Genomic DNA, 27529 nt, shown 5'->3' with positions numbered 1-27529 from the left:
TGTAGAGTCGAAGGATTGAATGTAGAATGAATTGCTTTGTAAGCTGGGAAGGCGTAAAGTGCTCGTAGACTTCATTTACTTGACAAACATTTGTTGAGCACTTATTATGTGCAGACACAGAGCAGAGCCTCCTGTAAACCATTCTACATGGATGAGAGGCTATTCCACCCTTAAAGATACATAGGTACATTCTTCTTCGGTGACCTTTTTCCCCATCTATTAATCGCCACCTTCAGAAAGTTTTCCACTGCATATAACATAAGACACGGATAACTGTGAGTAATGAATAGAGAAGCACTCCGTGCTATGGTTGGAAAGAACATGGAGTCCAAACTCTTTCCCACACAGATGATGAAGCAAAGGTCCAGAGGGGGAGATGGTGTGCCCGGCCAGATTCAGTTTTCATCCGCTACAAGCCACAATGCCATATATAAACATCAGTAGAAAAAGAAAAAGAATATGTCTCCTGCCTACTGCCCAGACTTACCCTGTGTGAGCGGGGCAGGTCTGGAGGATGAAGAGAGGGAGGCTAAGGCCAGTTCAGGAGGGATTTTGCATATATGTCAAGGCATTTAGACATTATCCAGCAAATGTGGGACTCCAGTAAAATATTTTAAGCAAGAGAGTTATGGAATTAGATACATGTTTCAGAAAGAAGACCCCGGGACAGTGTAGAAAATGAGTTTGTTCTCGTCATGACAGGGGACAGGGGACATGTTGGAAGGCAGCTCCTTAGACTTCCTGGGAAGTGATGTAGGTTTGAATGGTGGACTGTCAGTGGGGATGGGACGTATGAGTCCACTGAGCATGGTAGTGACTGGAAGAGACCTCCTCCCTCCCCAGCTTGGGAAACTGGGTGGGTGATAGTTTTCACTGAGAAGGAAAGAGGAGGAGGAGGAGGAGGAGGAGGAGGAGGAGGAGGAGGAGGAGGAGGAGGAGGAAGAGAAGCAAGAATTAATTGGTGGGGGGAGGGGGAAAGATCTTGAGTTCAGGTTGACATTTAGGGGCCGATGTAAAAAACTATATAGTTGAAAAGAGCCTAGAACTTTGAAAGAAACTCTGTGCTGAAGACATTTATTTGCTATTTCTAACTCCTGTGATGAACACAGTTTAGATTCCAGTATAGACTGTTAGAAAGAAAACAAGATCTGGTGTAGAAAATAATAACAATAGTGAAAAGAACGAATGTTTATTTAGCCCTTATGTGCCAGGCACTGTGTTAATTCTTTTAACAAGTTATTTCCCGTATTGAGCCACTGGGGAAAGAATGAAACCCATGGCACGCTGTGGAAGAAAACATCAGAGGGGTTACAATAAAATTCAAAATCATACTAGGCCTTCTGATCAAGGACTCAGAGGGGATCTGTCTGCCTTCTGAGGATTTGGGGCTTTTCTCAAGTACAAAAAGTGATCAGATATTAATTCTTTAAATGTACATTTCACTATGCCCTCTCTACTCTTCTTCTGGGGTCTAGAGCCCATCAGTGTATCCTCCTTTTAATTTCTCTTTCATTTTTATTTTTATTTTAAAAAATGTTTATTTATTTATTTTGAGAGGTGGGGAGGGCCAAGAGAGGGAGAGAGAGGATCCCAAGCAGGCTCCATGCCATCAGCACAGAGCCCAACATGGGGCTCAAACCCACAGACCAGGAGATCATGACCTGAGTCAAAATGAAGAATCTGACCCTTAATCAACTGAGACACCCAAGCTCCCCTTAACTTCTCTTTCATTTTTAAATAATGCAACCTCCATTTTAGTAGGACTTGGCTACTAAGTGAAATATATAATCTGCTGTCAATTCCATTCAATTAATTTCCATTTTATATATTGTAAATTTGTGTCTGAAAGGCCAATCTATGTCTTTGTAAAAACCATACTCCACATCTTAACTTACGGTTTCAATCTCTCTTCTAGTTTTTTGAAATTACAAAAACATTTTAAATATTCTTGTAATGACTTGTACACTAATTATATCATCTGTGTCATTTCTGGGTCAGTTGCAGTCGATTTCTTTATCTACATTACGGGTCACATTTCCTGATTTTTTTTATGTCAGGGAACCTTTGACTGAATGCCGGACTCTGTGGTTGTTACTTTCTGCGTGATAGTTTTTGTACTCTTGAAAGTATCTTCTTGAACTTTGTTTTGCAAAGCAGTTTTATTATTCAGAAATAGTTTAAATCTTTTGGATCTTGCATTTAAGCTTTCTTAGGGTGGATGGAAACATGTCTAGTCTAGCCTGATTTTTCCCCACAGCAGAGACAGACTCTTCTGAGTACTCCACTTGATGGCCCATCAATTATGAGATTTTCTACTCTGGCTGGTGGGAACAGGCAATATTCTCGGCTCTGTTTGAGGATAAGTAATTGGTCCTTCTAATCCTTCAGGTCGATCTTTCCCTGGGTTTTGCTACTTTCCATAAACATAGCTGGTGATCAGTAGTGAGTTAAAGACTTAAGAGGACTCTGCAGATTTCCATGTTCCATCCCCACATAGTTCTCTTTTCTTTGAGATTCTTCCCTGAAAACTCTAGCTTCCTTAGCCTAACTGTACTTCTAGCTTCATTTCTTCACCCTAGAGACTGTCAGTCCAGGCTCCCTCTCCCTATGCTGTAGCCCAGATACTGTATCCCGGCAGCAATCTGGGGAAATCATAGGACTTAGTTCATTTGCTTCATGTTTCCAAGGTTTCCTACTCCTCTGTTGTCTCACAGCTAACATCTTGAATTACGTGGTCTCATGTATTTCATTTGTTCCCAGAGGAGAGTAAATCAGTCCTTGTTAATCCTACTTGTCCAGAAGAGTAGTTTTCACAAAGCTATCTGACCGGAAGTCAGCGAGGTATGGAATATGCTGAAAACTACTGAGTCACAACATAAAGACTGAACCAGGTGTTAACGGGAGATCGTAGAGCTAAAGAAAGGTACTGCTCTGTGGAAGAAGAGTAAGAGCCAAAGAGCTGTATATTCTCTTCCTACTTTCAAATGTGGTCCCTGGTGACAGTAGAGGAAAATGAGCCAATTGTAGAACCAGTTAATCCAACCATCGAGGCCAACTGTTGGCCAAGTCAAAGCTTTTGTTTGCAAGATTGCGGTGCTCCTCTTGCTGTCTTACAAAACTCTGACAACCCACTAACCGTAGCTCCACATCCTTCTGTATGGCTCTGGAACACTAGAAAACCACTAGAAGAACCGAACAACACAGACCAGTCTGGGGCGCTCAGAGATAGATAGCTTTAAAAACCCTCGGGCAAAACTAATTTAGCTCCAGGCACTGAAACCCCAAATTTGTACTGTTTTCCCAAGGCTGCTGTGATTAGCTACCACAAACTTGGTAAATACCACAAACAGAAACTTATTCCCCTGTAAGAAGAGCCTAGAAGTCTGAAATCAAGGTGTCAGGAAGACCGTGTTCTCTCTGAATGCCCCAGGAAAGAGTTCTTCCTTGTCTCTTCTGGCTACTGGTGGGTCCCAGAATTCCTTGGTTTGTGGCTGCATAACTCCAGTCTCTGCCTCTGTCAGTAAGATTTCTTGAGTGTGTGGCAGGTGGTGGGGGTTGGCAGAGCTGAGAAAGATGTGGGAGAGGATGGGGCAAAATCTTCAAGGCTGCAGCAAGGTGAAGAAGTCACAAAGTTCATAACAACAGCTCCCAGGGAGGAAGGCCACGTGGAAACAGAGGCAGAGACTAAGACCTTATACACAAAGTACTCACAGCGGTGCTAGGCGCATAGTGTCGTATATGCGTGTTAATCACTGTTATCGGAAAAGGTCACCGGGATTCCTTGCCGACTGACTGGGACGGCCACAGGGACTTATTCAGATTGCTTCCTATTTCTGAGATTGTCCTGTCCTTTGTTGCTTGATATACAATGTTTTCAAAATTGTTGTTTCATATATTGTGTATATATTTGTTTCGGCGGAGAGGGTAAATCTAGTCTCTGTATCTTTAAGTTTTCTGGAAATAGAAGTGTCAGAATGCTGTCTTAACTAAACCTCAGGAAAGAAAGTCAATCCTTCTAAAGAGCCCGATATCAGCAGTATACAGAAATATAAGGTTAAACAGAACAGGGTCCCAAACTTCTGAACATTTCTTTGTGAACCTGCCTCGACTCAATTTTTAATTTGTTTTCAGCCAAAGCCCCGATGAATTATGGCAACGGCATGACCCCTCTTCCAGGATGCATATAGATATCGGAGCTCACATCTCATAAACTCTCTCTTCATGCTGATCTGACATCACACCAGGGGAACAATGAAAAATATTTTCCCAAACACTCTTTTCTCTGTAGGTACCATCACATTATTCATTCATCCACTCACTCTGGAATCAAGTCATTACAAAGAAGGTAGTGGGAAGTGACTGAGTCCTGGATATATTTTGGAAATACTTGTTTTTGACATTACATGCTGACGAATTAAACGTGGGGCATGAAGGAAAAACAGCAACCAAGGATAACGGCTGGGTTTTGTGCTTAACTAACTGAGTGGATGATGCTGTTGTTCACTAAGGTGAGGAAGGCTAAGGCGGGGAGGACAATAGGATCTGTGTTGTGGCTGCGTCACGTTTGAGGTACCATCAGACATCTAAGGGGGGGCGGGGTTGCCGAATGAACGCTTACATTTACAAACTCAGTAGACAAGTCCAGCCTGGAGACATGTTTTTGGAAGTTCTGAAAAAATATATATATTTGCACACACACCTATATATGCGTATAGGTGTATGTATATACATATATATGAAAGCATAACGATTATATGTTATTAATATGTATTAAAATATATATATATTATTTACAACACCCAGGAAGATCATCTGAGGAGAAACGTAGAGCAAGGCACAGGGCACATTCTTCAGGTTCTGTGAGCACTATCACATTTAAGGCTGTTGCAGAGAAAAGAGATGTCAGTGAAGGGATTGAGAAGGCAGTGAAGTCAGAGGAAGATGGGGTGAAGGTGATATTCTAAAGCATCATGGAAGAAGGTATTAAAAGAAGGAGGGTGTGGCCAACTGAGTCAAATGCTGGGCCGAATTTGAATAAGGTGCACACAGCAATCTGACTTGCAAAATGCAAGTTATTGTTGACCTTGAAACGCCCTGAAGGGCTTGGAGATGTGGGCCACTGGCCAAGGAATGACTTGAGGAGGGGGGAAGACGTGAGGACGGAGAGCCCGTGGGCACACGCAGCTCTTTTGAGGCATTTGACTACCAACGGGAGCGAAGGAATGCGATGGAAGCTGCTGGAAATCAGGGTTGAGGGGACTTGGCTTCTTTCCTTTCTGAGACAGATGATATTAAAGCATGACGTTAAGGTTTGTATGCTGATGGTCATGCTCCAGTGGAGAGGAAGAAGTGGATGGTGGAAGAGCCAGAGGGGGTACTTGCGGGAGTGGGGGAGTACTAGAGTGAGGGAGAATGGACTCCAGGTTGTGGAGAAGGAGCAAGTGAACTCGCCTGGGCGCTAGCTGAATTGTCTTCAGGGTGGGATGCCCACAACAATGACCCCCAAAGAAAAGGAAAGCACTTGTGTGCGTGTGCGTGCGCGCGCGTGTGTTTTCCATCGGCGGCATTCAGCTTCTTAGGCGCAGATATAGTGGGAGTGGATGGCGGCGTTTCACAGGACTGAGATTTCGCTGGGCAGATATGATGGTGAGAGAGTTAAGGGTGATTGGCGACCCAGCATAAAACCATGCTGGTAAGTTGTGAAATAGGTACAGAAGGAGGAGGGAGTGACCCATTTATGAGGATGGCCCACGGAACTGCTCCGGCCCCACTGCTCTGGGGAATCCAAGGAGACAGTTCTGGTACATGGTGGCCCCTCTGGGACAGAGGGCTTGCCCCCAGCTGTGTGTTTCTGGAAACTGGTGAGTCAGGTGCTGTGCCGAGACCAAGGGAGGGAGATTTAAACATTAAAATGATCCTTTTCTTGTCCTTGAGGGTCTAAGTTTTATTCCTAAGAACACCCGATTCCCTGGATTGCTCCTTATGTGTCCGTCCTTTTCTGCTGTGCCCCTACTTTTGCTTCTGGTAAGGGAGACATCACTCAGGGGCTGACGTATCCCTCCAGCTCGTGCCAGTGACACCAGACCCCTGTGACGACCGGGTCAGGGGACTCTCAAGGGAGGAGGTGTGAAGCGAAGTCTTGAGTGAGCAAAACACAAGCCTGGAAGTTAGAGGACGTGACCTTCGGTCCTGAATGTGCCCTTTCTGGTTGCTTGCCACATCTGGTTGATGCTTAGCCCCTGTGCCTGGAACCTAACTGGAACATGAGCTCTCACTGTGACTACCCAGAGACTCCCTCCTTGAAACTACAGAGGGGAGCTTAGAGATTTTACAACTTACCCATAATTGTAAGGCAGCTAAGGTCCCGAGGAGAGAGCCTGGGGCCAAGCTCACTTACCTCTGGAGCCCCAGAGCCAGGTCTGGGGTACACACAGCTCAGACTCCTAGTCTGGTGCCTTCTACAGATTTGTTTTTCTTTCACAAATAGCCATGTGTCTCCCCTCCCCACTTTTGCTAATGGCATAATTGTCTCGCCCATTCACGGCTCTGTGTCAGGCATGCCAGTTCTGTGTTCATTTAAGTGGACAAAGGAGTAAACAAATTAATTTTGGTCCTACAAATGCAGTGGGTGACAGTTTCTAGTTTTGGGGTAAAAATAATATCATCTCTGATTTGGGGGGAATAAAGTCACTGAGGTCCTGCCATCCAGAAAGGCCTTTTTCATGATAAACATAATGGCCATGATGTTTACTCCTGCTAAGGATGGAGGTCTAGGACCTCTGGGAAAGCACCCCCCCCCACCCCCGCACCCTCCCCACCCCGCCATTCCCCTTCCCCCATCCCCCACTGCCTCTAAGTCTCAGTCAAGGTGTAGGGCTGCACAGGCTCTTGGAACTTTCTACTCTTCCAGGGGCACTACTTCCCTTTCCTCTTTCCCTCCTCTCTCTCTCTCTCTCTCAGCCCCAGGAAGTGGCTCTGTATTACATGCTGGGGCCAGATACCAAGGAGCACCCAGCAATAAAGCCCCTGAAAAATCTATGATCAATACTAGTGAGGAAAGGAAGAAAACAGATGAGATGTTTGGATGCTCACTAACATACATATGCAAATACAGAATCAATGTATTCCCAGAACTGAGCCGCTCCAAAGAACTCAGGAAGACAATAGTCCCAATTTACCACCAGCCTGGATACAAGGAGGCAGGAGGCTGCTGATTTTCTGAACAAAAGAAGGGTCAAATTTCAAGCTCAAACAACTCTAAATAGGATAAACACACAGGAGAGGACTGGGAAGTAGGGGTGGGACGGTGGGGAGGAGATGCTTAAGGGAGCCACTCAGGGAGTCCTAATGAGAACTGCTGAAAGATAAACTGAGGCACATTAGAAATTCTAAGAGCTTATTTGAGCGAAAATGGATTTGAATCGGGCAGCACCCAGTCCCGCAGATAGAAAGGAGCTCGGAGGTTCTGTACTCATAGGCAGCCAGGAACAGAATCAAGGAAGTTGGACGGGACCAAAGCGTGGGCTGGTTCTGGCGGGTCACTTTCCTTCAGGGGATGGCAGGGGTCAATCGGGCTGATGCTCTAAGTAAGTAGCACTGATCAGTCATTCCTGATCGGCAGGGTTAGGATTCCATTTCTGGGAGACAGTCACATCTCCGTGGGGTGACATGGGGTAAGCGACTCTCTGCTTGGAGCCTGTTGTCTTGTTTTCAACAGAAGCCACTGGCAGAGACAAAGGCAGGTGACCAGCATCCACAGGGAAGGGGGAAAGGGAACTGGTTTTGGACAACTGGAATCTGGCTTCCTGACGTTGCTGGTGCTTTATGAAGAGTAGCTTCAGACAGAAGTCCACACTTCCTCTGCCTCCCCAGTACCCACCCCCCCCCCCCCCCACACACACACCCGGCTCCCTGGACACACAGACTTGGAGAGTTCGAGTATCCACATCAATAGGTCTTAAACTCATACAGCTTTGGAGTAGGAAGGGCCACATGATCATCTGATTTGACCTCTCTCGTTTTCTACGTGGGGGCTCTGAGTCCTACAGAGATTGCGTACCCTGCCTAACTTTAGTTTTAAGGAGAGATGGGCTTTCGGGACCATGAGAACTTTGAATTGGCTATTACAAGCCCCCTGCTTTCAGCGACCTTCTCTCTGGGCCCAAGAAGTCCTCATCCGATGCGTCCTGTGTGAGACATGGAACAGTCTGGGTTGGGTCTGTGTCTCTTCCAGCCATTTAGGACACTCAGATGAGGCTCCAGCTTCATGAGAGGGGATTCAGTGCTCATGACCAGGCAGCTACTTACTGGGCAGTGCTTGGTGCTTTTCCCCACCTGTCTGTGTCCTATGTACCCTCAAGGGGCAGATTGAGTTCCTGTGCCCAGGACGCATATTCCAACCACCACAGCCTCATGGCTTCTTCCACTGACCTGGTTTTTGGACCAAAACACCAATATTAAGAGCTTCTAAGTACCAGGCTCCATACCTACTGCAACAGAATCCCTTGGGAGGAGCCTTTCTCAAAATACCAATTCATAGGCCCCCCTTCTAGAGATTCTGTCTTAGTAGGACAGACCTGGAATAGAGCTCATTGCTTTGTATTTTTCTAAAACTCCTACAGGTAATACTGGTGGGAGCCAAGTTCTAGAAACGATTGCTTCCTACCATTAATGAAAATATAAATGAACTTTTTTGTCTATTTACTTAGTGCCAGCTACTCTATGAAATCCCCCCTAATTATCCCAAGAGGAGGGTGCCATTCTCTTTTGGCCAGGAACTCTCACAAGGTCACAAAGGTTTTGGGTGGCAGGACTGGGCTGGCATCCTCCCCATTACCTTCATTATTTGACCTTGAGCAAAAAAGCAAATCTCTTTATTTACTTATTTTTTTAATGTATGTATTTATTTTGAGAGAGGCAGAAATAGTGCGAGCAGGGGAGGGGCAGGGAGAGAGACAGGGAGAGAGAGAATCCCAAGCAGTCTCCACACTGCCAGTGCAGAGCCCTATGTGGGGCTTGAACCCATGAAGCTGTGAGATCATGACTTGAGCCAGAACTAAGAGTCGGTTGTTTAACTGAGCCACCCTGGCAGGTCAAAAGCAAATGTCTTAAAGGCTTGTGTGTTTCCTCTGGTAAATGAAGAAAGAAATGGCCATTTCATGGGGGATTTGTACAGAATGAATCAGTGCTTAGGACATCGTGAAACATATGTGGGGCTCCTGGGTGGCTCACTTGGTTGAGTGTCTGACTCCTGATCACAGCTTAGGTCACGATCTCATGGTTCATGGGATCACTGCATCGGGCTCTGTGTGGACAGCGTGGAGCCTGCTTGGGACTCTCTCTCTCTCTCTCTCTCTCTCTCTCTCTCTCTCTCTCTCTCTTTCCCCCACTCTCTGCCCCTCCCCTGCTCATTCTCTCTCTCTCTCTCAAAATAAATAAATAAACTTTTTCAAAAAGGACATTGTGAAACATACAGAAAGCACTCACAGTTTGTGTGTGGTATTGTTTTGGGTCACATGGGAACATAGTTACCTCCCTGAATATGGTTTAAAAAACAAGTTTATCGTGTAGTTAAACTATGACAAAGTATATGTTGTCTGGACTCCAAAGGAGTCCTCTGCTCTGGAAGTGTTACTGTTTACAGTGACAAAAGACTTTCGCTTGTCACTTGTCATTTGCTCTTCAGGACCCTTAGGAGTTATTACTTTTTAATGCATTTGCAAAAAAATAAATAAATAAAAATAGCAGTCAGGGAACTCAAATGAACTGCCTTAAGTTTGTATTTTTATTAGGTCCATTCTGATTTATCAGAGGTTCTAACCTTATACGCCCATGAATATTTTTGTTGACTCAAAACCCCAAGATATTATTTATCTTTACCCTGAAGCAAAACAATTTATCCCCTACCCTGCCTCTCTGATCCTCCCCCACCCCCCTGTCCCTCCCCAACCTCATCTAGAAAACACTCAGGAATGGGCCAGGGTGCATTACGAGAACCCCCTTGGGAAAAGAGCTCCTGTTTGACTGTTTTGAGTAAGTTTGGAATTTTTCATTTTATCCTAAGGTCAATTTACCCACCTTAGAAATGACACATCTTTGATGAAATGTCCTGGCGTAAGATAGATCGTTGGTGCGGCGAGACAGGAATGAGACACTAAACAGGGAACATATAGTACAAAACACATCATTTCATTCACCCAGCCCTGACAGTGGACCCCCGAGTGATCTGTCCCCTCTGGGCCACCTCGTCCCTTTCCTTGGGAAAGCCCTCGAAACCCCGTAGTTTCTCCTGGTCTGTCATTTCTCTGTTCGCCTAGGAGCTTTCTTTCTGAATTTCATCCCTGCTCTTTCTACGTTTTGTTCCATTTCTCTTTTCCCAGACTAATTTAAGGACATTACGCTTCACATTTGGCAGTCTTTCATTAATCTTCCATAAATGTTGATATATTTCTCCTTTAATTCCTGCTAAACTTTATAGATCTTGCAGAAATGTGGCCCATGTAGCTTTTAGTGCCTCCGTGGTAAAACATCCTCTTTAGCAAAATGTATTTCAGTCAGTTGCATTTGACAGTAAGAAATGTTTCCTGAATGGTAAAGCCAGAAGCTGGATCAGTATAGGTTACGCTCCATCGCTGGGGCCACTGACTCAGGACTTCGCTTTTCAGGGTGCGCAGTTTCTGGGGCTCCTTGCGGACACAGAGAAAGCTCTTTCTTTGAGGTTGGGAGGCTGGGGAGGGGAAGGAAGGAAAGGAGAATGTGGGGAGCCTCACGGTACTCTTTGTCCAGAGACAAGGAACATCCCTTCCAGATCTGAGAATCTATCAAACCAATAAATTAGTATTAAAAGAATCAGAACCATGGCACCATTTTAATAAAGCTTAATTTCTATGGATGTCTGGTTTAATTTAGTCAGTTCCTTTCTTCTCTTGGTCCCTCTCTGCACCTCCCCCTTGCCTCCCTTTGTCTGCTTGGTCCTTGGGTTTATTTCCACTGGCTGTGGGTTAACCCACACGCCTGGACTGGTGTTCAGGCCAGCTGTTCCTTTCCCCCCCGCAGACCGGGCTTCCAGGGTTCTTGTTCCAAGCCCAGTGCTGGATGCCTGAGTCCTGTGGAGGACGTCCCAGCGTGTTCCCAGCGTCCACACACAGATCCACAAAGGATTCCATCCTGTGGCTTCATTGCTCACAAGATTCTCACTCCAGTGGAAATTTGTATTTCCTCTCTGAAGCCAATATGGTTGTTTCTCTTCTTTTCTTTTTATTTCAAGATTTAGGCTCTTCTAAAATTGCATTTCACTTCTGTGCCTGGCTGCCCAGTCTGTGTAACGGGGTTCTTTTCCAGGAGTTGTATTTTCTGTGCATTTCCTCTGAGCTTATGCCTTACCCTGAATTACTATGCCTTGATATGCAATCCACAGGGCTTTTCTTTTGAGACTTCTAAAATATTTCCAACATGGGATTTCCATGATATTAAAAATTTTTTATTATGAAATACATCATCCACGGGGAAGAGGATATATAACATATATTTAGAATTTAAAGAAAAATATTGAAATGAGCTCATATGTACCCATCAGACCACGTACCAAAGAGAACAACATTGGGACCTCTTCACATTCTGTGTGTCCTTCACAGATCACGCCCCCTCTCTCCCTGCTTGCGCTAACCACAGTCTGGATTGGGTGTAAATCATTCTTGTTGTCGCTTTCATACATGTATGTCTCCCTAAATAATATATTATTTACTTGCTTTCCGTGTTTGATTCTCATATAAATGAAGTCATACTGCCTATGTTCTCCGATTTTGAATGTTTTACTCAATACTATATCTTTGAGATGCATCTAAATTTTTACATAGAGCTATATTCACTCATTTTTACCATATAGTAGTGCCTGTTTTTTTCACAACAATTTTACACAACAATTTGTTGATCCTTTTTTTTTTTTTTTTTTCCTCCTGGGCATTTGTGCCGGTTTTAGTTTCTTTGCTATTGTAAAAGCATTACTTCTGAACATTCTTTTATGTTTGCTGGAGTAGAATTGCTAGCTGGTAGGCTCTATACATCTTCAAGTTTCCTAGGTAGTTTTTTTCTGAATTATTTTCCAATCAGTGGAGTCAATTTATCCTCCAGTTAGCAGAGGATAAAACTTTTCACTGCACATTCTTGCCAACTTGCGGTGTTGTCCAACACTTACATTTTTGCTAATCGGTTGGTTGTGTAGTTGCGTATCACTGGGATTTTAACTTGCATTTCACTGATTACTAATCAAATGAGTACCTTTCATACGTTTATTGACCATTGGTGTTTTCTCTTCTGGAAAACGCATGTCTATGACTTTTGCCAATTTTTGATTGGCATTTTGTCTTTTTCTTTTTAAATTGTAGTGGGTTTTTTTTTTTCTGAACACAAATATTTTATTGTGTGTTTTGCAAAAAAAATATTTTTCTTAATCTCTGGCTTGCGTTTCACTTTCTTTATAGTGTGTTTTGTTCAAAGTATGTTCTATTTTTTTAAAATTTTTTTTTAATGTTTATTTATTTTTGAGCCAGAGAGAGACACAGCACGAACAGGGGAGGGTCAGAGAGAGAGGGAGACACAGAATCTGAAACAGGCTCCAGGCTCTGAGGGGTCAGCACAGAGCCCGACGCGGGGCTCAAACTCAAGGACCACAAGATCATGACCTGAGCCGAAGTCGGACACGTAACCGACTGAGCCACCCAGGTGCCCCAAAGTATGTTCTATTTTTAATAGAGTTGAATCCTTAAGTTTCTTTCTTTATGATTTTTGCTTTTTTTTTTTTAATACTTATTTATTTTGAGAGAGACAGAGACAGCATGAGGGAAGGGACAGAGAGAGAGAGAGGGAGACAGAGAATCCCAAGCAGGCTCCATGCTGCCAGCACAGAGCCTGGTGAATGGCTCGAACTCACAAAACTGTGAGATCACGACCTGAGCTGAAACTAAGAGTCAGACTCTTAACACCCAGGCACTCTTATGATTTTTGCTTTTTGAGTCTGGTTTAAGAAATCTTTTTCTACCTTGAAGTCATGAAGATCTCCTCTGATATTTTATTTTAAAAATTTCAAGTTTTGGTGCAGCTGGGTGCCTTGGGATTCTCTCTCTCCTTCTCTCTCTGCCCCTCCCCTGCTCATGCTCTCTTTCTGTCTCTCTCAAGATAAGTAAAAATTAAAAAAAATTAAAGAAAAATTTTAAGTTTTGTCTTTCATGTTTAACTGATAATTCTAGCTGCAACTGATCTTTGCAAATAGTGGAAAATAGGTATTCAATGTTATTTTTTCCACAGGGCTAACTAATTTTCTCCTCATTACTTATTGAGTAGAGTCTACTTTATTGACTTTTTTCACAAAGTCAATTCTGTCACCTATTCAGTTTCTGGAATCTCCATTTGACTGCAGTTGTCAGTGTATCTTACCCTGGCCCAAATGACACAGCTTTTTACCAGACTTTTTAATAATCCTTGATTATAAATTCACAATCTTGGGGCACCTGGGTGGCTCAGTTGGTTAAGCGTCCAACTTCAGCTCAGGTCATGATCTTGTAGTTCATGAATTCAAGGCCCGCGTCGGGCTCTATGCTGACAGCTCAGAGCCTAGAGCCTGCTTTGGATTCTGTGTCATCCTCTCTGCCCCCCACCCCCTGCTCATGCTCTGTCTCTCTCTCAAAAACAAATAAACATTAAAAAAAATTAAAAAAAGTAAATTCCAATCTTATCCTTCTTCTGTATTAGCATTTTGGCTATTCTTAAACTTTGCTTCTTAGCTATAAGTGTTAAAATCTGCTCAGAAAAAAACAGAATCTTCTTTGGAATTGAATTGAGTGCAAAAATGATTTGGGGAGAATTGACACCCATGAATGAGTAAGACGTATCACTCAATTTATTTAAGCTTTCTTTAATGTATTTCAGTGACATCATTTTCACCCTAAACCTTTTGTCTTCACATCTTTGGATACATTTGTCCCTTGTACATTTTATCATCATAAACACACACACATATGCAAAATGTTTTATAATGCTTTCATAGGCTTTATAGCCATGCAATTAGCTTTTGCAGATTAATCTCATTCCTGGAAACACTGCTAAATTATTTTATTAATTCTAATAATTGATCTCTGTTTTGTTTTGTTTTTCTATGTAGACAATCATTTGAAAATAATGACAGTTTAATTTTCTGTTTTCCAATCCTTATACTTATTATATATATTTTTTGTAATCAGATCGAGCTGTAATCAGATCTAGGCTCCAATGCAATGTTGACTAGAAGTGATGACAGTGGGCTTTTTAAATCTTATTCCCAATTTGAAAAAGAATGCTTTTAATATTTGCCATGAAATATGGAGTTGCTATAGTTGTTGGCATATACTTTTTACCAGATGAGGGAAATCACATCTATTCCAAGTTTTATAAGATTCTATTTTTAGAAGTCCTGAATATCAGCTGAATTTTATCAAATTACTCTTCTGTATTTATTGAGATGACCATATATATTTTTTAGTCTTTTTATATACGGTAAGTCACACAAATGCATTTTCTCATACTGAACGTATGTTGGAATAAGTCTAATTTGCTAACGATGTATCATCTTTTTATACATTGCTAAATTTGATTTTCTGAGAGTGTGCTCAATAATTTTTTATCTAAATTTATGAATGAAATTGGTCCGTAATTTTTATATAGTTATAATTTTCTTGTCTCATTTGAATTTGCAGCTAGATTATTCCTATAGAATGCATTAGCAATATTCCCTCTTTTTATAGTCTTTCAAAGGGTGTGTGAAAAATTGTGTGAACTTGCCAATTTTTTAAATGTTTGGTGGAACTCATCTATAAAACCATCTGGAACTGGTATGTTTTTGATGAGTAGATTATTAACTGGTTATTCATTTTAATGAATGGTTTTAGGTAGAATGTTTTACTAGTGATTTGGATCAGGTACTGAGCTAGTCAGGGTAGATATCAATCAACAGTCCTGGAAGGATCTGGAGGCCTACTGTCCCCAGAATTAACCGTTAGTTGGTGGATTAGAGAGAGGTTTATGGGATCCTTGAGGAAGGGTCAAATGTGGTCCAAGTGGCACTTGGGGATCAAGGTAGGGCCTCTTAGATGCTAATGTGTAGATGTTTTGATATTTAATAACTTATATGACCTGTATTACATTAACACAATGTGCCCTGGCTGAATACAAGATTTTTCCAAATTGGCTTAAAAAATTTCTATTTTTCTAATACATTTCTAATAATCAGCTCACTTTACTCATATAAAATTGTCATAATATTTATTTACTATCTATTTAATCTTTGGTGCATCGGTGACTCTGTTCTTTTATTCCTAATATTGTGTTTTGAGGCCTCCTCTTTCTGGTCTTGTCTTTCTCTGTGATCGGTTTTGCAAAAGGTTTTTATTAGACTTTACGAGGAACCTACTTTTGGGTTTGCTGATGCTTTCCATCGTATGTTTGCTTCCTGTTTCATCTGTCTCAGCTCTTACCTTTTTTTTTCTTTTGATTAATTAAAAGAATCAGCATTAATTTAAATTTCCCTCCAATCCAGCTTTTCCAGCATTTTCCAGATTTCATATACGCCGTTTTCATTGTCATTGTCATTCAGTCCAAAGGTGTTCTGAGCTGAAAGGGTTTCTCCAGCTGTTCCAGCTGCCATTTTGCTGGAATTCAAGGGATCACTGGTCCTCTTTAACATCTCTGTGAGGATTAGGAAAGAAATGATTGTTTAATTTTCTCATTAGAAATTGGTGTAACTGAAGTTTTAAATCAAAAAGAATCCTTTGTTTCTCATTATGCTTGCCAAAATGCCAGAAATGAAATAATTAAATAAAGGCATGGCTCCTTTTGACAATCTGTTAAAAATAAACAGGACAATTAATTTTTCTCTCTTGCTTGCTTGCATGCCCACCCCATGTATTTGTTCCAGCTTTATTGAAATATTATTGACACATAACATATGTAAGATAAAGATGTACAACGAGATGATTTGATGTGTGTGTAGATTGCAGAGTGATTACCACGATAAGGTTAGTTAACACCTCCATCCTGTCACATAATTACCTTTTCTGTGTGTGGTGATAACATTTAAAACCTACCCTCTTAACGACTTTCAAGGATGTAGCACAGTATTGCTAATTATAATCACCATGCTGTACATTAGACGCCCAGAACTTATTCATCTTATATCTGGAAGTTTCTACCCTTTGACCAACATCCTCTTTTCCCCCTCACTTTCCTGCCCCTGTGAACAACCAATCTACTCTCTATTTCTATGCGTTAGGCTTTTTTAGGTTCCACATGTGAGAACATACAGTATTTGTCTTTCTCTGTCTCATTTATTTCATTGAGCATAATGTCCTCAAAGTCCATCCATGTTGGGCAAAAAGTAGGTTTTCTTTTTTGAAAAAATATGGCCAAGTAATGTTCCATTGTGTGCAACTATATACACCAAGTAAGAGAAAGAGGAATATTGATTCATTGAGAAATAAAGACAGAGACCTTGAGGCAGCCCTTATGAACACAGAGACCCCAGATGTGCACACACACATAAACACACACATACATTCACACAGAGAAAAAGAGACACACACGTGGGTCCTGGCGATGAGAGAATAGACAGAAAGGGAAAGGAGAGAGAAGAAAGAGGAAAAAGCAGATTCACACAGAGAAGGAAAAGCAGAATAAGAAATACCCAAAGGGAGATCAAAGTTTAAAAATACAGAAATAAGGGTGCCTGGCTGGCTCAGTTGGGTAAGCGTCCGACTCCAGCTCAGGTTATGATCTCGTGGTTCACGAGTCTGAGCCCTGCATCGGGCTCTGTGCTGACAGCTCAGAGCCTGGAGCCTGCTTTGGATTCTGTGTGTTTCTGTGTATGTCCGTCTCTCTGCCCCTCCAGCTCGTACTCTGTCTGTCTCTCTCTCTCTGTAAAATAAATAAAACGTTAAAAAAAATTGTAGGGGCGCCTGGGTGGCTCAGTTGGGTAAGCGTCCGACTTCAGCTCAGGTCATGATCTCATGGTCCGTGGGTTTGAGCCCTGTGTCAGGCTCTGTGCTGACAGCTCAGAGCCTGGAGCCTGCTTCGGATTCTGTGTCTCCCTCTCTCGCTGCCCCTCCCCTGCTCATGCTCTGTCTCTCTCTGTCTCAAAAATAAATAAAAACATTAAAAAAAATTTGTAAATACAGAAATAGGCCAAAGGATACAAAAACACACAAATATGCAAACACACACACAGACACACACACACACACACACGCACGAAGAGAGGGTGTGAACCATTGTGAATGGATGTGAAATTCAGGAAGAGTCAGGGGCTCAGAGAGAATGAGAGCTCGAGCTGCACACGGAGGCAGAGAGGGACAGAGACAGCCATACGGAGGGAGAAAGACGAACTAGGACAGACACGGACAGAGGCATAGAGGGCCGGGGTTGGGCAGGTGGAAGACAGGAGGAGAGAATAACAAGACAGAAAGATGGGGAGAGTCTGTGAGAGATATCTACAGACAGGGAGCTGGAGAGAGGCCGGAGCCAGCAGCCCCCAGAATGAAGTAGTAAATAAATAAAAAGAATAAAGAAACCGGACAGCACCAGTTAGCGAGGTCAGGTATCATCCTATCTCTTCCTTTCAGCTCTTCCCTGTGCTGGAGGACAAAACACGGAGAGACAAACGCAGGCAGAATAAGGAATTGGGTCAACCTCACGCAATGACTTTTTCAATATGGTGCGAAATGTCCAGAGAACATACTTTTTTAGTTTTCCTCTAGATGTTGGCATTGGACACTAGTGGTTCCAGTCAGCACAACATCTGGAAATGAAAGTTATATAGACGCCCCGGGGACCTGGATTAATCACCTTCCCTGCTGCTTCCTCCAATGAATCAGCAGCAACTTCGAACAATAAAACAGCCCTGAACTGGTGATTTCTCAAGGGTTTGTTAATGATGTGGTTCTCAAAAAATATATCAATTAAAAAGTACCTATTGAATGGCATAATTTATCACCACGTCGCTGTGTGCTGTAGGGAAATTGTAAACACCAAAAAATATACTTCCAGCATGTAAGGAATTCATAATTTAGTTATCGAAAATTAGACAAATAGATTACTATCTCAGAGGAAAAATAAGCCATGAAATGTTGAGATTCTGTGTATTTATTCTACTTATATAAATGTATAACGTTGACTAGAAAATAAGTTCTATGAGGACATCGAGTTTTATTTGTTTTGTTCATAAGATCCCCAGAGCCTAGAATAGTACTTGGCATATAGTAGACACTCAATTTCTCATTGAAGGCATCTCAATGGCATTGGGGGTCAGACAGATTTATCTTTTACTATTTATCATTTGTGTGGTCTTGGGCATGCTAGTTAGCTCACCTCAGTCTTACCATCTGTAAAATTGGATGACAACCTCACCACTGCCATAAGTCATCATGAAGACTAAATCGGGTAAGATATACAAACACTCAGTCCAGCACAGGAACAGTGGCAAACAGTTCAGAATGGCGTATGTTATTCTGATTTATTACCGTCCAATTATTAACATAGCTTCTACCTCAAAACATGTTGCCGCTGGGTGAAAATCACTATAGCACTCCAAAAATTAAAATTGTATCTGGTTCAAAAAAAATCTTATCATTCCAATCTCGGGGAATTAAGAGGACTCTTCCCTCAACCAAAATGAGCGAGTGCATTAGAATGATATTGTAGGAAATATGATACGTTATCTTTAAATTCATAGACTTCTTATTTCGCTTACAAAACTGTATCGTATTAATGGCATCATTCGCTGCGATATCACCAGCGACCGTATTTGTATATGCACAAAAGAATTCTAGTTGTCTCTGTATTTGTCTGGTGTGATTCTGCGTGGAGATAAAGGGTCAGGTCCCAGAAATGCAGATGTAAGAGCTAACTCGAACATCCCAGGGAACAGTGACCGATATTTCCAGTCACGTCCAATTGTGCTGCTGGCATAGAAACACACGGAGTGATGATGCTAAAAAAAGTCAGCACATTTTCAATTCAGATTGACACAATTCAAGAGATAGACATAACTGACATTTGTTCAATAATGTTCAAGGATGTCAAAGAATCTGTGAAAGAAAGTTTGATATCTCTAGTCAGCTTAAAGTCATGTACTACACTGGGAAAATATGTTTCAGGCAGATGCAGATGTTCTCAGATGAAATGTTCCTTTAAAAACTTGAGGATGGGGGCGCCTGGGTGGCTCAGTCGGTTGGGCGTCCGACTTCGGCTCAGGTCACGATCTCATGAATGTGAGTTCGAGCCCCGTGTCGGGCTCTGTGCTGGCAGCTCGGAGCCTGGAGCCTGCTTCGGATTCTGTGTCTCCCTCTCTCTCTGTTCCTCCACCGCTCGCATTCTGTCTCTCTCATTCTCAAAACTAAAGAAAGATTTAAAAAAATTAAAAAACAAACAAACAAAACTTGAGAATGGCGTTCAGCTGATGGCACACCCAGAGCATCACTTAGGCCTGCCTCTTGGTAATCAGTCAATCAAACATCTCTTTCCCATGGCTGTGTGTGTGTGTGTGTGTGTGTCTTAATTGTTTGGTTGGAATTTGGTCACAGACAATGTACCGACAGAAATGAGATCTCTGTTGATATAGTTGAGACCCCAAGAATCACGAACTTAACCTTTTCTGGCTGCACTAGCCATTTACCACCATCCACACACCTGATATACAGCCAGCTAGGAACGTTGATCGTGTTTCGGGACATCACCATGCTTTTCCTTTTGTGTGCTAATGCTCAGGAGATTTCCACCACATCAAATATTCTCCTATTTTCTTATTTGCTTGTTCACATCCTACCTGCTCATTGAAATCCGTCTCAAATGACACCTTTAGAGCCTTCCTCATTCTACCATGAGGTATAATTTCTCCCTTCCATGAAATGCTCTCAGGCTTACTACTAAATTGTAAGGTTCTACATGGCAAAACCTCTTTCCACTTACGTTTGTATTTCCTGTAGAAAGAGACTCAAGACGTTCCAATAAGAGGTGCTCACATTAATGACCCCAGCTGCTCTTTCCAACAGATAGCCATAACTTGGCGTGTAAGCTGACAGGGCCCTCCTGCTGCGGGCAGGCCATAATTCTCCACACCTTAGTGTGGGCATGCAGTTGGCTGTGGCCAACGGCATGTTGGTACATGTTATGGGAGAAGAGACTTGCAAAGTGCTTGTGTGCCTGGCCTCCATGTTCTTGCTCTTCTGACATGACATGAGGAAGCCGTTCGCAGGATGAGGATGAGAATACGGGACATACTGAGCAGAGTGGCTCCAGGTAAGATGCTCCAGTCAAGACCTGGCGAGCCCCTTGGCCTTCCAACAGGCATATAGGCAAACTTGGTCAAGATCAGCTGAGATGCAAAGGCAGACATGTAGCAAATAAATATCTATTGTTCCAGGCCACTGAGTTTTGTTTTTTTTTAATCTTTTTTTTTGTGGGGGGGGGAGATTGAGTCATTTATTGATCATATTTGGAAAAAGAGTCAAGCTGCAAACAGAAGTCCAAGAAATTTATCCATTGTGGATATTAACTGGAGGTTGAAAATGTACTTAAATTTACAAGCAAAACAATTTATCTCACTTTAAAAATGTCACATACTTCAAATACATTTATATTGTATATATAATACTCAGTAACCACACTTTAACAAAAACATTACAGTTAAGCTTATATTATGTGCAAGGTACTGCACTAACTGCTTTATGTATTCGGCAAGGTAGGGGCACCTGGGTGGCTCAGTGGGTTAAGCAGCCGACTTCGGCTCAGGTCATGATCTCGCGGTTCGTCGGTTTGAGCCCCACGCCAGGCTCTGTGCTGACAGCTCAGAGCCTAGAGCCTGCTTCAGATTCTGTGTCTGTCTCTCTCTCTTCCCCTCCCCTGCTCATGCTCTGTCTGGCTCTGTCTCCCTCAGTCTCTCAAAAATAAATAAATGTTAAAAAATTATATTTGGCAAGGTATCAGGCCACTGAGTTTTGTAGTTACTTGCTGCACAGCAATTTTGTAACACCAGCCAATGGTCAGGTACCCAATAAATGTCTTCAAATAAACTGTAATACAATTATTTTCTAGATTCTCAAATTAAATATTTAAGGATTAATTTACTCACACTTAAAATGAGGAACAGTGATCTCTCGGAGACATTATGGATTCATTAAGTGCACGTTATAACGACACTAAGCGCACAAGCTACAGGGATGTCGTGGTTCTGGGAAGTGTAAATTTCAGAGGTGATGACCTGTGGAAAATGTGGAGACTTATAAGTGAATGGCACTTGCTTTGTTGGATTTAGAACTGGCCAATGGACATGTCCCCAAAGGAGTGGAGTGGCAAACGTCAGTAGGGAAGATGATTTTTAAGTGAGCGCCAGTCTCCAGCATCACCCATACCTGATCGATTCATGGCTGTTCAGTGTTCTTTCTGAAGCATGAAGCCCAGTGACAAGCTCTGCATATGGGGGCCCTACACCAAGTGTAAGGACTACAGAAATATCAGGGGTGCTGGTGATGGTGATGGTGATGATGGTGACCCGTGAGGTTCTGGCCATCCCTGGCTTTCTCAGATTTTATTTCACGACACAATCTGAACTTTAAAATCCCTGTTCTGCCTTTTGACGAAAGTCATATTAAGGTGGGGATTTTTTTGACATGAATACCATAGGAATAAAATAAAATGACTGTAAATGTCAGGCAAGAGAACAGACCATTTGTCTTTACTTTGAACCCTAAAGCTCAGTTCTCTCGAAGCCCTAATAATACGCTTATAATTATAAAAAGTATGTTCACTATTGACATCTTTTCTCATCCCCAATCCAGCCTTGCGAGGCAAATAAAGGTATGTATTAACATTATTAACATTCCCCCCTCCCCCCTCCCCCCCACCATTCAACAGATGGTATAGTTGCAACCCAGACAGACCAAGGTATTTTCCCCAAGGTTATACCAGAAACGATCGGTAGAGCCGGGATCAGAATTCGGGCCAGCTGCCCCAGGGCATATATTGCTTGATGATATTGTCTCTCACAAATGTATGTGGCAAGCTTCTTCCAAAAATATAGTGCAAATGGAAGAAAAGCTTCCAGTCACCACACCTACCATAACCTTCATGCAAGTTGTCATATAGATAGCTGAGGTGCCGAGAGTCAAGTGAACAGAGTTGGCCGACGTGTGTGATTTGAGTGGTGAAAAGCTTTGACTGCTGAGCTCAGGTGTCTCTGGGTTGTGAGGCTGCATCTCCTGGACAGAAATGGAGGCAGAACGAAGTGTGCATCTAAATTACTGTCACTTGTTATTGATTTACTGATGGCTTCTAAAAATGTCGCATTTGAACTGTCAGTGAATTTGCCTACTGTTGGCACGAGTGATGAAAGCAAGTGTGAACCATAATTGATTAGGCCTCATTTGCTTATCTATATTATGCTAATTAGATCTGCAATCTTTCCCTTTGTACCATCACCCAGTGACAGAGTAAATCAGGGTGATTGGGATGCAGATAGGATTAGAGGCAAGAATGTAAGATTGAACAGCCCCCATCTTATCAGAGAGGAAGTTTGTTTCTTGACGATACTTGTCCTTAGAAATAGAGCTTTATGTGACTCCCTTTCCTGGTGTTTTCTTTGGGATGGTTTTGCTGAAATTAATTTTAACTTTCTGGACCCAGACCTTGAACGCTTTTGGGTAAACCCTGTCCTCTGGCTAGTGATGATGTGATCAGAGTGAGAAATCTTTTGGCAAGAGACTAGGACCGCATTAGAGACTCTCCCAGGCAACTTCTGATAGTCCCGGGGGAACCTCAGTTTATTCTCCCTGACCTCCCACCTGCCCACAGGAAGTGAAGATTTTCTCCCATTTTGCAAGAGGTTAACTGGACTTCAAAGGCCGAAGTGTCCCCGAGTCTAAACTTTTAAGAGTTTGCTTTAAAAAAAAAAAAATTAATGTTTATTTATTTTTGAGAGAGAGAGAGAGTGAGCAGGGGAGGGACAGAGAGAGAGAGACAGAGTCACAGAATCTGAACAGGCCTCAGGCTCTGAGCTGTCATCACAGAGCCCAGCGCGGGGCTTGAACTCACGAGTGGTGAGATCATGACCCGAGCCGAAGTCGGACGTTCATCCAACTGAGCCACCCAGGTGCCCCTGGAGTCTAAACTTTTAAATAAACTTTTTAGTGCCGATACTTATATAACTTCACCACAGCACGTAGACCTAAGGAGCATCCGATGCTGGTTTAGGGGAATCGACTAACCTCCAAGCGTGTGTTGAACACTCACTTATCGGCCAAAGTATGGTGATTGGGCAATCTGTGTGACAATCTCCTAATGTGCTTGTTAACGTAGAGACTTGTAAAGCCCACCCCAGCAATTTCTGAATCAATCTCTGGCGTTGGCATCTGAGTAGCCACACTTTTAACAAATTCTCTGGATAATTCCTATTCGTATCAAAGCGTGAAAACTATGGTCTTTATGGGATTTGATCAGACGGAGCATAAGAAGGAGATTCTGTCCATAATTAGCTTCAAATCTAGATAGGATGATGATGGTGATGGTGATGGTGATGATAACATAAAATTAATAAACAAGATTATTTTAAAATCTCAGGGAAGGAACATTAAAAAAGGCATCTAGTCTAGTCTAGTACTTGTCAAATGAATTTTATGTCTCAAATCCCAGAAGGAACCCGACACATAAACTGTTACTGTTGAAAGGGCAGGGGACCTGATGCCCTGTCATCTTGGTCACTCTCTTTTTTTCTCACGGTGGCCTCCAGGAATATGAGGGACTTTGTGTTTCCCCTGGGAAAATCATGATTGTGGAGAACAAGTTGAAGCAACCAACAAACAGTAGAAAAGATGCTCCAGCTCATTAGCCATCAGAAGGATGCAAATTAAAACAACTCTATACCCCTCACATTGGCAAAAATGTAAATGAGTTGGCTAGACGAGCAGGCGTGGAGTGCTCTTAAACGTTGCTGGTGAAATTAAATGCTTACAGTATTTTTGAAAGTTCTGACAATATACTTTTTCTTTGATGCGGCAATCCTGTTCCTGGGGATTTATCCCACAGAAATGAGAGGACAAGAACACACGAGGATGTTTATTGCAGCGTTTTCTGTTGCTAAACACCGAGAACAAATAAAGGCTCATCGATAGGAAAATAGAATTGTAGCCTACCCGTATGATGACAGGTTATGCGGTCATTAAGATGATTAACGTAGTCCTGTGCCAGGAAGCTTAGAGAAATTATCAGCATGTATTTTTACTTGAGAACAAGTATATTTTAGCAACACCAAACTTCGTAATATCAGGCAAGTCCTCCATATAGATATATTTTATCGTAGATGCATGTTTTTATATGAGCATGATGAAAGTTGGAGGGTTGTTCATGTTGTTAGTGTTGAGCATTGGAGCAGAGAGGAAAGGAAGATAAAGGGGAAAACACTGTGTAAAGAATATGGTCTGTGAAGGGCGCCTGGGTGGCTCAGTCGGTTAAGCGTCAACTTCAGCTCAGGTCGTGATCTCATGGTTTGTGAGTTCGAGCCCCGTGTTGGGCTCTGTGCTGACAGCTCAGAGCCTGCAGCCTGCTTCAGATTCTTTGTCTCCCTATTTCTCCGCACACGCCCCACCTCACGTTCTCTCTCTCTCAATCTCTCAAAAATAAATAAACGTTAAAAACTTTTTTTAAATAAAAAAATTAGGGTCTGTGGTATAAACACAAGCTACGTCCCGTTCATGTGTAACTGTGCATCTGTCATGTACGTGCAAAATGTGAGATAGAAAGATAGTCGCCAAAATTATTAATAGTGGTGGGATTTCAGTTAACTTTTATCTCCCTCATTATTGTGATTCCACCCCGCCCCCGCCCCCAGCAAAGACACGTTGTGAAAAATAAAAACAAAACTGATTTTGCTCAAAACTCATTTTGTAAATAAGAAATCTAAAAGTCCGGGAAATGTGGGTGAGGTGATTTACCTCTGGTCAAATAATAAGTGAATGACAGAGTATGGATCAGAACCTTGCTCCCCACCAGCACTAACGATCAGCAGTTTTTGCTGATGTAGCTTAGAGAGATTATCAGTACACAGTAGACAGACCCTTGCAGATGGTAGGACATAAATGAGTCTAGGGACGGAAAAATAGCCCATAAATACCATTTCAAAAAGTACCCTTGAAGAAACTGTAAAATGAATTTGTATATGTTTCGTATGTATTCATACATACTGATTTGGAAGTGGAACAATGGACGCTATTCTGTTTGTCATCCAAACTACTTCTACAAGATTCAAGAACTGTGAGATTATGGTAGAGTCCATTAACAGGGCAAGCCACTTCTGTCCTAAGACACAGAGGTTTTGAGTGTTAGTCTGACCTCGTTTTTCAAGAAAAGCTCTACATTCTAAATGTTGTTTACAATTTTTTTTTTTTTTTTTTTTACTATATTCCACCGTTTCATAGGAGTATAGTTACAAAAGTCACAAGGTGTATTTTAAGCTGGGAATATTTTATAATGCTGCCAATCTTTCTCACCTGAGGAAACAATGTTGTGGAATAAAAAGATACTCAAAGAAGTTCTCAAAACAATATTATCAGTTCTATTCAAAGCCATTGTGTTTTTTTTTTTTAATCACGGCTTACTGGTTTTATGACAGTACGTATTATTAATATACAAAGAAATTAACCAAGTGATTAAACGTTGGACTGGGGGCGCCTGGGTGGCTCAGTTGGTTAAGTGTCTGACTCTTGATTTTGGCTCAGGTCATGATCTCACAATTGGTCATGAGATCGAGCTGGGCGCGGAGCCTGCTTGGGATTCTCTCCCTCTCTCTGCCCTTTCCCCACTCATGCTGCTCTCACGCTCTCTCTCTCTCTCTCTCAAAAAAAAATTAATTAATTAAAAAAATGGCGGGCCAGGTTAATTATTATGGTCCTGAAAATGAGAGCACATAGCACGATCAGGGTTCAAACCCTGGGCAGTCAGCTTCCAAAACTCGTACTCCCCCTCACTGATTCCATTATGTGATAACCCTGGCCACTGCTAATGTCTACTAGTTCAAACCTTATTAAGCATGAGACGGAATTGACTGTGTGATAGTCCAGTTGACTTCTTTGGTGATTCCAATCCATGAGGCATTTGTACAGGTTCTCAAGCCAGACACCCACTGACAGGCCTGATCATTGGAAGGTGTTATGAATGGTGTCTGACACATTTAAAGTGTTTAATAAATGCTAACTATTATAATTAAGCGCATAACTTAGCTTCCAGCCCCTGCGTGTGGCTGATGAGTTTTCTCATGGACAAAGTCCATCTTGTCAGCTACCAACAACCAATACTACCGCCCACGACAATATCCAGAAATGTGAACCGTCACAGGTAAAGCAGAGCTAAGTTCCATTGCTCTCAGCTGAAAGGCCTCAAGGATCTTGGTCTTGCCGTGATTCAGTGTGGCCTGTGGGCAAGGCCGACTAGTCCCCATGGCCTTTCAGGCACATTAGACACACCTTCCCCCATCACGGAACACTGATTGTGTTGGATCCAGAAAGCTGCCACAACAAACACACAGATCTGCAATGTCTCTTATGTGAACTGTTCCTCCTGAGATGTTGTGCTGTATGTGGAGGTTTCACTAATCCGCATGACTCCTGAGAGCCTCGGATTTTTACAGATTGTTCAGCAATGTTTAGATATCATGGTATAACACACCCACTAGATCTCTGAGGTAGAGACTCACGTAAACCCGCTTCTCCTAACGAGATTATATCACAGGACATATGTTGGGAGAACAACAGGAGTTATGTTATAGGCTTTTTAACTTAATCATGAAGAAAACTGCTTCCTTTGAATTATATTCTTCTATGCCTAATTTACCAAGTATAACCAAACCTATGGGAAAGTGATATCCTAATTAGAAAGAAGCCGTTATGCTTATTTAACATTCCCTTCTAATGGTTATTACTTACAGATAATGCTGGCTCCTGATAATGTTAAAGCTTTATGAAAACTCTGTCCGCACAAAAAGTTAACGATTATAACCTGCTAAAACTGTCCAGCCTGAAACTATCTTTTGAAGTCACTACTGCTGTTCCTGCTTCTGATCCAGGCACGTGTCCCATGGTCTAGCTGAAGATTCCTGTTGCTCACAGAATCAGTCCTGCCTGGCCTACTCCTGCCAGATACAAACACTTCTCCAGTTGTGCGTTCAACCCTTGGAGCCATCAATATCATTCATTGCTCTTTATTTCAGTTCAGTTCTCTCCTTGTCTCATTCTTTGAATTGGATATATGCTGTTCTCTCTCCCCCCGACCCCACACTCTCTCTCTCTTTCTCTCTCTCATGCAATTCTCTTTATATGACAAAGATCTTAGCTACCCTTGATGACCAGCCTTTTCCTTTCCAGATTTACTACAGTGTCCCCTTAATGACTTCCTCATTGAATTGACCCCCAAATATCTTTCCACATTAGCTCTATTCTATTGGATTGTAAGCTACCTGGGGGTAGAG

Source organism: Panthera tigris, chromosome F3 (genome assembly GCF_018350195.1).
Source record: "Panthera tigris isolate Pti1 chromosome F3, P.tigris_Pti1_mat1.1, whole genome shotgun sequence".
Classification (NCBI taxonomy): Eukaryota; Metazoa; Chordata; class Mammalia; order Carnivora; family Felidae; genus Panthera; species Panthera tigris.
Note: the sequence above shows the minus strand (reverse complement) of the source record.